This window comes from Xenopus laevis, chromosome 2L (genome assembly GCF_017654675.1).
Source record: "Xenopus laevis strain J_2021 chromosome 2L, Xenopus_laevis_v10.1, whole genome shotgun sequence".
Lineage (NCBI taxonomy): Eukaryota > Metazoa > Chordata > Amphibia > Anura > Pipidae > Xenopus > Xenopus laevis.
The window spans coordinates 79,078,754-79,093,960 of NC_054373.1; the positions used below are offsets into that span (position 1 = coordinate 79,078,754).

Sequence of the window (15,207 nt, forward strand, 5' to 3'; positions counted from 1 at the left end):
ACACTGTCACGGCTCAGAAACTCGTAGTCCTGTTCTGCTCCTCTCGCTCTAAAAGGGTTTACTGAGCATGCTGGGAAATGTAGAAGTATGGCCGGACCGACAGTGTCAATCAGTCACCCAGCAGCAGAATTTGCAGGGAGGTACAAAAGTAACTGTGACATGGCCGAGCTGCTTGCGTAAAAGCAAGCACAGAGTTAGTATTCAGGCCTCAGCCTCGGCCTTTCCTGTAATACAAGCTAGCGCTGCTTCTGCCCACAACACTCCTTACCGACACGACAACTTCTCTTCTTTCCAACCAGGAGCTCGCTGAATACTCCGACGTTCAATCAGATTCTTCTTTTTTAGCCCCTTTGTGGAGGTCCCTCTTTCCTCGTTGGGGAAACCAATTAGCGGCACAGAAACGACGCGGAAAATAATAATAAACAAACCAAAAAAAAAATAGCCCCAACAGCTGCCCGAAAAGTCAGATAGAGACACGGGGACCCGCCTAACTAGGAACGGGCGCGCGCGCAGCTTGCGGGATGGGGTAAAGGGAGGAGCTGGAGCTGGGGGAGGGCAAACGACCCCATTCGGCCGAGGATAAGCCAATAAGAAACGCGTAGTATAGAGTGGCGTGCGTGCTGGATGTCTTTGTCAAGAACCGTTAGGGGCAAGATAGATGAGAGCGCGCTTAGTAAAGGTTAATAGTGCGTTGTAAATAGTTCCTTCTGTTGTGAGTTATGGTTGAGAAGAATGTTCCTGCTTCAGCCGGCACGTTCTATAGAAAGTGCTCGTTTACAGAATAATCATAACGTCGACTTTTATTGTCACTTTGAAATAAAGTTATCTGTGTGGTAGTTCTACAGCATGACCAGTTCTGGTGTTTTTGAGTTCATTTACGCGCAAGCTATAAGATTTTATTTATATAGCTGCACAGCATTTTTTTTTCACTTATCTCAATTTTTTTTTATTGTTTAGAAGTGAAGCCATATGTGTATGTACTTGCACAAATACGTGCACAGATTCTGCTGCTGGACAGGCCTACGGTAAGGGCACATGGGCAGAATCGGGGAGATTAGTCGCCCTGGTCGACAAATCGTCTCTTCTTCGGGGCGACTAATCTCCCTGAATCTGCCAGTGTGCCCTTACCCTAAATGTAGTGGGGTAGAACTCCCAGGGGTGTAGTGGCGCGCACACTGTAGGTGTATGCAGGCCCAGACTGGCAATTTCAGTTTTGGCAAATGCCATAGTAAGTTGACATAGACAGTCACTATTTATTGGGCTGGTTGGGGGTTGCTTGGGCCTCTAGTGTATTGGAATGCCAGCCGGTCCGGACTGAGAATTAAAATAGGCCCTGGCATTTCAGGTACACAGAGGCCTAATCAGCCCACATATAGGCCCAAACAGTCCCCACCAGCCCATTAAATACTGACTTTCTATGGGACTTTATAGCAGCCTCTCTGGCATTTGCCAGAACCCACAGATTGCCAGAATGCCAGGGTCTGTTGTGAATGCCAGTCCCTGGGTGTATGTAGGATAGCTCCACTTGTTGCTTCATAGCATCCCTTTACTAGGTAGAGTGGAGTTAAATAGCAAGGTCACATGAGATTTAAGAGCACAGGCAGGTGACAAAGCTCTTGGAATTCCCCTCTCATTTTTTTAAAAAAAGATCCTGTATCGATTCAGATCAGATTCAGACTATTTCATGATTACCACATTTAGGGGTGAAGTTCCCTGACCTACAGGTGATGGTGATTTTTGCAGAAATTAATTTGAATCAAGCCAACTGAGCTGAATCTTGCTCTACACCAACATGCTTTTATTTGCCCTGTGTGCCATTACTGTAGTGGTAGGAGTTAAGCTTCTGTTTTATTTTTCCTGTTATGTGGTAAAAAAAACATATGTAGATAGAGACTGGAGCACACTATTAAGGCCCCAGAGTCTAGTGCTGTACATTTTCAATCAGCCTATTACTGGAAAAACTATATCACAAAACATTTTGATAATTAAAAAGCTAGCAATAGCTAAGATATATATTTAAGACATCTCAGAAGTGTACTTCCTCTTTAACAATTATTTGGAGAGTGTCTTTTATTTAATTAATTACTAGCAGCACATAACACATATATGAGACATGGGATCAGTCATGTGACTTATGCTCTAGTTACTCTATTAGCAAAAGTATCTAGATCTAGTAAATACCCAGCTGTACATTATTTACTTTTGATACAAAATATGAAGTTGGTACTATACCTGCTATAGCAACCTCAGCTCTTCTAGAAAGGCTATAGTCAGTTGGTTGGAAGTGTGGAATGTTGGGCAATCAGGCCTGAATTATAGTCAACCTTCCAGTTTACTGAACAGATATTCAATAGGCTGAGATCAGGACAATGATGTTCTTGCATTTACTTAGGGCTATGGTTATAGATCAAGTGTCTAATCCCAGTAGAGGGGGTGACAGCCAGGAAAATACTGTTCGTGAGGCTCATTGGATCCAACAATTAATGCAGTAGAGCCCCAGGGTCTCTTCTTATTTATCCTTTACATGTTTTTTGAACACCAGATTGCAAGTATATATGGTATCTAATGCTTTTTGAGTTTTTATTATGAATTATCTGTGATGGGAAATTTTTATGGAGTTAATCAGGGGCCTGCCCATTGAGGTGGACCCCTGGGGGAACACTGACCATGTGCACTGTATTTGTTGTTATTCTTATGATGTATGTTTGTCCTGAGGAAGTAGTTCTTGTGTGACGTTGAAACAATAACCAATAAACATAAGAATATCTTTTTGATACTAAATCCAAAATGTGTCAGTAAAATTTTTTGTATGTGTAACATTCCCATCTTAGAAAACCCATTCTGTGTGGTCCAGCTTATGTGCATGGGTTTATCATGCTAAAACAGGAAAGGGCATTCCTAAAACAGTTGCTACAAAGTAGGATGCACGGACTGTCAAGAATGTAGTGGTAGTACAGTTTGCTTTCAGCATAACCAGCGTCACTAACCCGTGAAAACATGCCTAGACTGTTATTATTTTTTTATCAAACAATCGGCAATTTGTATTCAAGTAGGCAGTCTTCTCCTGGTATCTGCTAAACCAAGAGTCATTCCTTAGACTGCAGATAATACCTTTCCACTATTCCTAGAACTACTAGTTCAGTGGTGGTGGTGACCTTTACACCACTTCAGATGATACTTGACAATTCATTTTGTCATGATAGAGTGTGTGCAGCTGCTCGCCCACCTATGTTGCCAAACAATGGTATTTGTGCTGACAGTTCCTAAATAATCAGCAAGGGTTCCATCTGAGGACATTAGATTTTAGATGGGGTGTCCAGATACATTCAACCATATAATAAATCATGTCAGCAATAGTATTCACTTCTTATTAAGTGGTAGCAATAATTTAATTCTTCGACAAATCTTTCAGGCCAGAATTTATTATGTGGATGCACCAAGGCCGACCAACTTCCAACCAAGTCTAGGCTCTACCTTTGAACCCATTGCCTCCAAGTACTTTTTTGTTGCTCCAAGGTCCAGTAGCTCTGGAAACTGGTGAAACTGTGTTGATATAACAACTTGGCATAGGAACGTGGGGATAAACAAGCAACTCTACAGTGGCTTTTAGGAATCTACTGTTTGCTTATAACAAGGTGACAAATAGGTGACAAATAAGCATTTAACAACATATTTCAACCAAACTAATACTGAGTGGTGCTCATAACCCACTGCTTTGGAATTGAATGCTATATTTGCTTGGAATTTTTTTTTAATCATCAGTGGTAATAATCAGTAATACTGTTTGTGGAATAACTATGGACATATTTTTCTAAACTGGAATTGTTAGTGTTTTTTTTCTAAACTTTAATCGTTAGTGTTTTCTGTATGAATTAGAGAGTTCCATGTGCCCTGGTTATCGAAAAGATGGTGTGCAGCTACTTTGAATACATTATTTGAGGTTTCCGTTCAGAAAACATAAAAGGCACATATAGGTCATAGTGCCTCTGCTGCTAAGACAGGAAGTTTGATATATCAAAAAGTAGATTTTGAGACTTAAACGGTATCTTCCTATATTTTTCATTTCGGAAGTTATACAATTAGCAGAAACAAATGTTTGTAATTTGTGGTTCAGTATGTGCCGAAAAAAGAGAATGCTTGGGGGAGGGATGGAAAAGGGAGACAGATACCCAAAAAGAGAATGGGTGAATTCCCACTCCCTTTGTATAGGGGATGAGAAAGGTTTGAATGTCAGTGATAGAACTACATCAAGAAAAAGGGGTTACCAGAGGAAGTGTGGAGGAGAAGGCATGCAAAGAAAGAGGGTTTGGAGGAGAAGTGCAATAAAGGGACGGAGAAAGCATAGTAACATAGTAACATAGTAAGTAAGGTTGAAAAAAGACACACGTCCATCAAGTTCAACCTTTTAGTTTTTTGTTTTTTTTAATCTGCCTAACTGCTAGTTGATCCAGAGGAAGGCAAAAAAAAACCATCTGAAGCCTCTCCAATTTGCCTCAGAGGGGAACAAAATTCCTTCCTGACTCCAAAAAAGCAATCGGGGGAGAAAAAAAAGAGTGCTCAAGGGAGGAATGACGGTCGAAGAATGTTACCCAGATGAGGGGAAAGAGGAAAACTGAACCTTAGGTAAGGTAGAAGAGAAGACCATAAGTAGTCTTATTTTAACAGTTGGAGAAGATTTAAATTAATGTACCTCTGTTTTAAATGAAACTTTGCTGCATGAAATGTAGGAGGGATCGCGAGGCTTCATTTCCATTCCCATATGTTTTATGCTGCATTATCGCAGAAGTGTACAACTTTTTGGAAATCCAAATCATCCAAGTGACAAGGCCTCTCAAAAGAGACCTTAAAGATTTGACATAGTCTTATCAGTGCTTGTATATGTATGTTAATATACAAACATGAACAAAATAATATAGGTATGGTATCTCTTATCCAGAAACCAATATTCAAAAAGCTCCAAATTAAGCGAAGACCATCTCTCACAGAGTCCATTTTAAGCAAATAATTAAAAAAAAATATATATTTTTTAATGAACTTTTTCCTTGTACCTGTAATAGTAAAATAGAAACTTTAATTGATGGTAACTAAGATGCAGAAATCCATATAAGTGTGGAAACTATGCCACCAGCAAACAGAGATTTAGCCTAGTGTGCCTTTAGCCTATGGATAATAGATCCTATACATACATAAGGTAATAGTTCACTGAAATAATTAAGGTAAATGTAAATGTTCTAGTTAGTGCTCTGAAGCATTATAGTATATAGTATGGCATATGGTATAGTTAGACTTGCTGCTTTAAAATAACTATTGGCTGCAGATTTCTGCTCTTGTAAAAATGCAAACCCAGAGGACTAATTTAGCAGGTTTAATAATAGGTTGTATGTGCTAGTGACAGATCAAATGTCAAACAGTAAGCAAGATTATAAACTGGTCATAATGAAATAGACAACAACTTTCTCATTGGGGAGAACTGAATAAAACTGGTGCTGTTCTCCAGCTAAAAGAAGGCCACAGCTATGACATCATTTGTGAAATCAATATGGACAATTATTTACATAGGTTAAATGCAATAGTGAAATATTGAAATAGTGAATAGTAAAATTAAACAATTTTCCACACTGAAAATCAGCAATGTCCTAACATGTCACTGTCCATTTAAGACTGCATTTTAGACCAGATGGGGTTTATAGTCAATGAAAGGTTGCATTTCCTCTGGACATTGCTGTGCTTTTTACTTATGTGGACTGACAGTGGTAGTGGCATATGATCTTAATCTTAATCAAACTTTTCTTCAATTTGGCACCCATTCATAGTCAAAACTGTAGGCGCAATCTATTGCTTTGTGACCCACTATAAAATGGTCATACCCTAAATTTTGACACTTCTGCCATAATCTATAGCAATGAGACCACCCCAATTTACATTATTTTGGGCCAGGAAAATTAGGATAAAGCATATTCATGGGGTTCCATTTTCAGTTTTAAAACCTTTGCACTTCAATTCTGGACACAGTCACGGTGTTAATGGATATTGACATATCTGGATACCAAACCTTGATGTGGGTAAGCAATATGCCTGACTGGCAGTTGACTTAAAAGCTAATGTGTGTGAGAGAGGATAAGACCATCTGGAACAACTAACAAAGACAAGATGGCTTGGGTCTCAAATTGCAACTGGGCACAGATGCAAAATAGGTATTCCTTGTAGAGAAAAATGAAGAATGAGAATGCTCAAATACCCAGAAATGCCTTCTCCTAGTATTATGGCACATAAGGTGTTCTGTCTACGTTTCAGGAATAGTAGTAGTAACACAATACTGGAAATGACAATGGATCCTTTCTTTTGACTTCACAGTTCTGTCACAGTATTTATGTTTATATTTAGTATCCCCTAAACTTGTGCCAACAAACTTGTAATGAAACAATGCAACAATTATTATACAACAATATCTGTCAGTGTATAGCCACCTTAATATAATATAATATACTGTACATTTATTTTCAGTAGTTTTAAATTTTACATTTAATTGCAACTGAAAGCAGTGTTTGTTTTTCCCTTTTTTATTCTTTACCAGAGGTCAGTTCTACCCCTGGTCTATTGAAAAGTTAGTACCAAATACCAATATCAATACCGATACCAAATATATTTACAGATTACTTTAAAACCATTGAAAGTATATTGCTTAGAATTACATTTTCTTTCATTATGTATGAGTTTTTTCGTGGTGTTTTCCTTTAACATAATACAGATAAATGATATCCAAAATGTGATTGGGTTTTTGAGTTCCATTAAAGCTAAATGTAGAGATTAGTGAACAGATTCAACATCTTAAAAATTCTGGAAAATTCAGCATTTGCCATTATGCAAGTTTTTGTATATGTAAAAATGTTTTGAATCTGAGTTGAGTTCACACTAACTGGACATAACGTAGCCTTTATTTACTTAACAAGATGAAACAAGAGAGCTATTGTTTGATTTGCCATTTCTGGGAACTGTATCTTGGTTTGATAATCTCTAATCACCTACTCATAAATGCAGCATGTTAGGCTACACGCAATATGTTATTATTGCCATATGCAAAAAGGTTGCAGATAGGGAAGGGTGTTTGGTCACTGATATTCTCCCTGAGAGGGCCATGACAGTCAAAACATCCAATCTGCCTTTAGTTTACGAGTGCAACACATTTTTTAGCCTTGAAAAAAGATTATCTGGTGCTAAATGAGGAAATAATAGATCCTCATTAAATAAAACCAATAGGACTATTTTTATGCAGCTTAGTTAGGATCAAGTACAAGGTACTACAAGGTACTATGCCACTATGACAGAGAAATCATTTTTTTTCGACAGGCAAGAACAGTGTTAAGTCATCTTTAGAAAAAACATCAGTGGTTTTGTGTAAATGTATCAGGTCACAGTAAAGTAACAGCCTTCCCATGGGCTTTCCGGAGGAAACTGATATCTCTGGGTGGCAGATGAGGGTTACAGAATAGGTCTGCAGAAAAATGTGCCTATATATATATGTATACACGCACACATGCAGATTACATACAAAAATATGACCGATAACCAATGAGGTAAAAACCACAAAGTTAATGGTAAAAAGAATGTTTTCTGTACTTATCAACTTATTACCTGGGATATTTTATCCAAGCATTTCACGGCCCTTTCTCAGGGATCCCTTTCTGCAATGTAGTAATTTCAAGAAAATGTCTATATTGAACATACACAAATCTAGTGAGACTAAAACTGGAACCTAAAATGAATATGACATGTCCTTACCTGTCCTTTAAACCCAGTTTTGCAGTATCTAAAGCTAATGGCAGGATGACAAATTTATTAGGCAAACTTTTCAGTGTTGACTTCTTTTGCATATGTCATTGGGTTTTTTGTAATTTACTTTAGAGACTGGGTTGCGTGGGATAGTTTTATGAAGGGTTTACATCATCATGGAGTGTTTAAACATCAGTAAATGTGTTAGAAAGATTTTAATATTTACATTTAAACCAAGAACCTAACACAACTATGTTTGGAAGTCCATGTATTCTGTGTCAACTCTATATTACTGCCTTTGAACTACAGTAAAAGTAAAGATATTATCTACCTCTCTCCAACAATCAAGAACATTTTTTATGGCTAAACTGTACAGTCAAGTAAAGGGAACATCTTTAAATTCAACCCTAAACTCACCAACCAGTAAAATGGCTATCTTTACCATGCACCCCTTACTTTTTCTACTCAGATTGCAATAGTGTAATACCCAACTTTAATTCTAACATGCTTTAGTCTCTGTTCTGTTTTATAGGCTCTCCTAGACAGTTTTCTTAACCATGTCCAACTTAATCTGCTGACCCCCCTCCCAATATATATATATATATATATATATATATATATATATATATATATATATATATATATTTTTTTTTTTATTTTTTATTTTTTTTTGTAAGAATATGTCATGACATCTCTGAAGAGTAGCCTTGTACCTTGATCTTCTGCTCACAATTGCTCAGTTACTATATTCTCTTTTGTCTACTATCCTGCCTCATGTACAGTTTCCTTCTGAAATTGCTGGAAAAATGGTAATTCTATATTTTCTCTTTAAAGGATATTTCATTTATATATTTGAAATATGCTTTTATATGACTCCCCACTCCCATCTTGTAGTGTATTTTATTTATAAAGCACTAAAGCCATATCAGTCCAAGAAATTTAACAATATGCAGTCTAGTACATGTTTGTAGAGATAAAGTTATTCTTAGCATTGGTGGTTTATTAAGTTGCTTTGTAAGGCAAAAAGTACCAGTTTTCCTCATCTCTTCCTAGCAGCATGTGGCTAAAACCACAGGCTAAGATTCCACCCATCCTAACTTTAGATTCAGGCAGAAGACCTATGTAATTTTCATGGAGGCAGACTTTCAGCATTTTACTAAATCTGCTTTTAGGACTGAAATTGCCTTTTTTTGCATGGCTGGGGGGGGGAACATATTTCATAGAACATCACGTACCAGACTTACATTCATCATGGCATAAATCCCTCCACTTTTTGATTTTGATTTGATTTCACCTGAATACTTATGTAGTAATAAAACTATCAGACTCTTCCTCACACTCTGTCAGGAAACCAGGAGCTCCCAGCAGGGAGGTAGTCAGGATCGAGCAGGAAGCCCTCTTGAGGGATCAAAGTCGCGGTGTCCAAGGGGTTAATCAAACAGATAATCAAAGTTCAGGCAGGAGTTCAAAAGCAGGCAGATAGAAGCAAGATCCAAAGTCCAGGCAAAAGGTCAGGATAACAATCAGGAACAAGATTCAGTGATAAACTGCTCACAGGAACCCAGGATAAACACAGGAAATGTATCCTATACTTGGGCACCATTCTGGCGTCTAGGATGCCCTTTTATATTTGAATTCGGCGCCATAGTGACGTCACTGGCGTCCTTACGCCAGCATGTTTGCGCCGGCGTGTTTGCGCATGTGTTGCGGCACTGGCGTCCCCACGCCCATGTGGGCCGACTGGGCGTAAACGAGGTACAGGCAAGGATTCAGAGGAGACATTATCAAGAATCGGCAAGAGGTTCAAGGCAGGCTGCAAGAATCTGAGTCAAAAGTCAGGCAGGAATCAAGAACCAGGAATTCAAACCATAAACAAACGCTTCGGCAGGAACAGTAAACTGCAACCACCTTGGGCACTGATAAAATGGCCTATTAAAGAAGATTTGGTGCCAATTTTGAATCCGGCGCCTCTTAGTGACATCACTCCGCTCAGTGCTAGCGTTAGTTGGTCCGAGAACCTGGAAGTGCGCACAAGGACTTCACGAGAGACGTGCCGGGAAGTAAGGGAAGCCAGCGATCTCCCGGCGTGTCTTACACCCTCTTAGACATTGGAGACCTGTCGAAAGTTTTTTAAAGGGTGTTGGGGAGAGGGCAGAGAACAGTGTCAGGTTTATAATGTTAATCAGCTTGGAGAAATACATTACTGACTATATTGTAACAAATGAACAATGTGTCACATGTGGCAACCCCGATTCAGATGTGTTGAAGGATTCCAGGCTTGATGTGCTTGTCTGCCTAATAGTGCCCCCTTTCCATTGAGGATAATCCCTTAGGTGTTCACTTGCTGCCAGATGAGGGTTCCAAATGTATTACCTGGAAAAGGATGGACTTTAGAACAGACCAGGGAACACAATACCAACAAGAACACAATACAGGTCAAGGTCGGGAGAGGGCAGATTACTACACAATAACCAGTAAACAGGGGGAGGATGGGTCAGAACAAGGAAGAGGAGATAAACAAAGAAGAAGGTGAAATACCTAAACTTAAAAAGGGAACTCAATGGGGTAAGTTATCTTAGGACAAATTTCAGGACACCCAGGAACTCAGAAAAGAGTCCTGTAGCCGACAAATGAGTTTAGGACTTGGGTTAACACAGACCTGTTCGCTGGTGCTTTAAATTGTATTAAACTAAGTTGTAGAAAATTAGATTTTAGGCACAATAGGAAGACAAAAGCATTTAAATACTCACAAAATTGAAGACCAGTTCAAAGGTTGAATAGGCCAAGATATAACATGCTAGCAATTAATTTAAAGACAAACTTTTTGCAGTACTGCATGTGGATTAACTTTAATAAAAATAACCCAGAAGCCTGCAGACAGATCTGTAGGTTAGCGGTAAGGCCAAAGGGCCATAGAGCACAGTGTCATTGGTTTAACTAATATCCCTTCCTAGGGACAGAGAGGGCTCCTTATTGGGTCCTAGGTATTGCAGGCAGGAGCCTCTGTTGTAAAAACAAGGCTACTGCAGAAGCCCCTGGTATGCAAGGCAAGGAGGGAAAGTTTCCAGAGCCACTACAGACAGACCTACCCATGTACAGTTGAATGCACCCCTTACCAAGTTACATATTTACCGTAATTTACCGTAAACGTGAAAAGTAGTAAACAACGGCTGCAGGTATCATTGTGTTAAAAACAACCAATTGGGAGAGGAGTGAGAGAGTGGCCTAAAAGTGGTTAATAAATAATTTTTATTACTGCATTAAAATTGGTATGTCGCAAAACAGTTCTTCATTAATTGGTTGGTAAACCAAAATAAAAACAGGAAGGGAAGCTCTATAGTAAAACAACTATGAGCTTGAACATAGGAACGAAAAACCAATGTTGAATTACCGCTACTGTAACTTCGCAGTTTGCAATTGCTTGTGAGCGTATTGGTAAATTCTCCTTCCCAGGATACCCTCACTTGTAGAATGACCAGAGATATGGGGTTTGAATGAGGGTTTACGGCGTCTAGTCTGTTAAATTAATATTATTATCTTGTCATAACTTGTAAGAGAAATCCCACAACACCATTAGCGGGTTAGAATGAAGTGGACAGGGGGATTAGACCATGAGTTCCGGCACCCTTCCTGTGTGGTTTAAAGGAATTGATGAGGTCACATCTAAAAAAAAAGCAGCTAATTAATATCCATCCTATCATCCACCAGTACTAGCACTAATTACTCATTGGTGAGAAAATTGGTTTTAAGCGAAGTTGCTGTAACTGAGATTCACTGCCACAACATGTGGCTTGTGTCATACCCCGCCACCCGCAAGAAGCGACTGCTGGAGAATTGTCTGCAGAGTTCCGGTGCCCTGCCTGCCTACAGTGAATGAACCGATAATGTTGCTACTGCAGGAACCGGTTGCTAGATTCCCGTCCCACCACCCGCCGGTACTAGTGTAAAATTCTATATAGTGAAATGGATAATTTTTGAGCAAAGTTCTGATGTCCTGCCTGAATAAGAGAACCAGCACCTGATACGCACCTTCATGCGGGCTTTGTTTTCTCATGGTGATGGAAGGTGCTCCCATTGCTCTACCTATTTAAATGTTAAAAACAATATACAGGTATTGGGTCTATTATATGGAATGCTTATGATCTAGCAAATTAGTTATCCTCAAACACAAGTTTACCAGTATTGTATCTGTTGATGAATTACCTGAGTCATGCTCCCAGTCCATCTCTCCCCTGTACCTCTGTCCCCTCTGCCAAACTCACCAAACTGCCACTTGATGGGACCCGATCTGTTCAATCCCTCCCCCTTTGTCTCATTACCCTACCCCCTTTGCATCATCGCCCTGTGTCCTTCAAAGTCTCGCCCCTCTCCAATCAAACAGTCTGATCGTTCGGCCCTACAAACAATTGTATTACAAAGACGGGCATACAAACCAATGGGACAAGGAACGCATCAACTAGCCGATGCGGTCCTCAATTGGGTGAGAAAATCAAGCCTGCCCGATCTGGAAAGATATTAGTCTGGGAGGTCCATCGAAGGGCCCCATACACTGCCATATAAGCAGCTGAATCAGACTAAAGGACCCAAATCGGCAGCTTAAATCTGCTCGTGTATGGCCACCTTAAGGTGGAAAGCCTACTTATAACTTCCTCTTAGGTTTCTGGATAATGAGTTTCCGGATAAGGGATTCCATGACTTTGCAAATGGTAATGCAAATGATAATGGACAGTTACATTTTATTTCATGGACTTTAAAACATAGGAGCAAAGAAAATAGTAAGTGGACACTTTAGTAAGTCAGTATTTAGTAAATGCATGCTGCACAACCATATGAATTTAGCATCTTTTTATCTTATTGTGTTCTGTTTCACTGCAGCTTCCTGCAATACAACCTTATCACCTTTATCCTCCTCGTGTTATCCTTTAATGGTGCCTTCATACTGTAACCCTTTCGATACCCCTTTGTCGGTGTTGCACTCCACGTGTTATCCTTTAATGGTGCCTTCATACTGTAACCCTTTCGATACCCCTTTGTCGGTGTTGCACTCCACGTGTGACACTTACCTGATGACACAGGACAAACCTAAGCCACTCTTCAGTTGTATTGGGAGAAACTGGTTACCTGGTACTTACTAGCGCAGAGCCTCCACCTAGTGGGATCCAGGAATGCACCTACGGGTGGCCCCACTAGGAATACAGTAATAAAACACACACAGTATTTGTTAAACTGGATAAATGTATATCTAAAATTAAATGGCCAACTAGTACAAATATCACTCCTAACCAGGTGGGAGCAGGGCCTCGCTAACTAACTTGCTAACCCGCTAACTATCTAGCTAACTAAAGAAGGCAAAGTCCTTTAATGTATTTCCATAAAGCAGACTCATTATCTTCAAGCACTTTTTTAGGGTACTACCTCTCAAATTGCTATGGCTGATATCTAAGAGTTAGACAGAAGGACTGTTCACATCATGTAAACACTGCTTTGTTTGCCTGGGTAAACAACAGCTCTTACTGTGCTGAGTAGGCACCACTCCCACTCACCACAATTGACTGCTGTGCTATGTCCTCCATGTTGATTCCATAGGTCCTTGCCTGATAATCATTAGGATAAGGAGTGAGAGTAGTTCTGCAATCATTTTAAAGGGCATGTAAAGGCAAAAAAATTAAATCCCATTTTTACTTTCTTTAATGAAAAAGAAACCTATTTCCAATATACTTTAATTAAAAAATGTGTACCGTTTTTATAAAAAACCTGACTGTATGCAGTGAAATTCTCCCTTCATTTACTGCTGTGGATAGGAATTGTCAGACGGTCCCTAACTGCTGAGCAGGGAAACAATCATACTTATGAACAGCAGGGGGAGCCCCCTGCCTTACTTCCCAGCTTTGTTTATGACGATCCCTAAGCAGCCCAGACCACACAGGGCATGTGCGCAGTCTTAGTCTTGCAAAGATGTTTAACAAAGTTACAAGATGGTGACCCCCTGTAGCCAACTTTGAAAGCATAAATTATTTGTTTGGTTAGGCTTGTAGTGCAGTAAGTTCATGTTTATATTTAGTATACAAAATACAGAATTTCTAGCCTTATTCTATTTCATCACTTCCATGGCCTCTATCATGAGCACCTTCAATGAGGTTCTGGGTATATCTTCTGGAAATAACCATGTGCTATTCTGTATCAGTAACTACTGGTGTGGTTGCTAAGTAACATGACACATTCAGTTCCAATATATGTATAATTGAAGGCTGATTGGATTATATTCAAATGAAATACAACATACACTTCAGGGTTTTTGTTTGTTTACAGTTTCCCTCTATTGAAGTCCCCTATATGAATGATGTATGTGCCTCCACCACCCTTCATGAATACAGCTGCAATAATTATGGGGGAGTGCAGGCCTCTGAGCTCCATTTTCGAGCATTTACCAGTATGTAAGTGACATCTTAAAATATTGCAACAATGTTGTTAGTGTACCGCAGGGCTCTGTACTAGGTCATTTGCTTTTCAACTTGTTCATTAATGACCTGGAGGTGGGCATTGAAAGTACTGTTTCTATTTTGCAGATAATACTAAAGTGTGCAGAACTATAGGTTCCATACAGGATGCTGCCACTTTGCAGAGTGATTTGTCTAAGTTGGAAAACTGGGCAGCAAACTGGAAAATGTTCAATGTTGATAAATGCAAGGTTATGCACTTTAGCAAAAATAATATAAATGCAAGTTATACACTAAATGGCAGTGTGTTGTGAGTTTCCTTAAATTAGAAGGATCTTGGGGTTTTTGTAGATAAGAAGTTGTCTAATTCTGGGCAGTGTCATTCTGTGGCTACTAAAGCATAAAAAAGGGCATTAACTCAAGCAATGAAAACATAATTATGCCTCTTTATAGGTCCCTGGTGAGGCCTCATCTGGAGTATGCAGTGCAGTTTTGGAATCCCGTACTTAAGAGGGATATAAATTAGCTGGAGAGAGTGCAGAGACGTGCAACTAAACTGGTTAGAGGGATGGAAGACTTAAATTATGGGGGTAGACTGTCAAGGTTAGGATTGTTTTCTCTGGAGAAAAGGCACTTGCGAGGGGACATGATTACACTTTACAAGTACATTAGAGGACATTATAGACAAATAGCAGGGGACCTTTTTACCCATAAAGAGGATCACCGCTCCAGAGGCCACCCCTTCAGAATAAAAGAAAAGAACTTTCATTTGAACCAACGTAGGTGGTTCTTCACAGTGAGGTTGTGGAATGCACTGATGGCTGATTCTGTTAATGCTTTTAAGAGTGGTTTGTATGGTTTCTTGGACAGACATAATATCAAAGGCTATTTTGATACTAAACTCTATAGTTAGTATAGATATGGGTATATATAATTTATGTGGAGGGGTGTGTGTATGGATACTGGGTTTTCATTTGGAGGGGTTGAATTTGATGGACTT

At 39.4% G+C, this 15,207-nt stretch overlaps 1 protein-coding gene across 1 annotated transcript in view; it reads right to left on the reverse strand.

The window, feature by feature from the left end:
- Positions 1 to 416, reverse strand: part of rap1a.L (RAP1A, member of RAS oncogene family L homeolog) — a 36,239-nt gene extending 35,823 nt beyond the window's left edge. Inside the window, 1 exon segment of the mRNA NM_001096755.1 lies at positions 269 to 416. The gene's annotated coding sequence lies outside the window, so the exon portion shown is untranslated.
- Between the last annotated feature and the right edge of the window lie 14,791 nt (positions 417 to 15,207).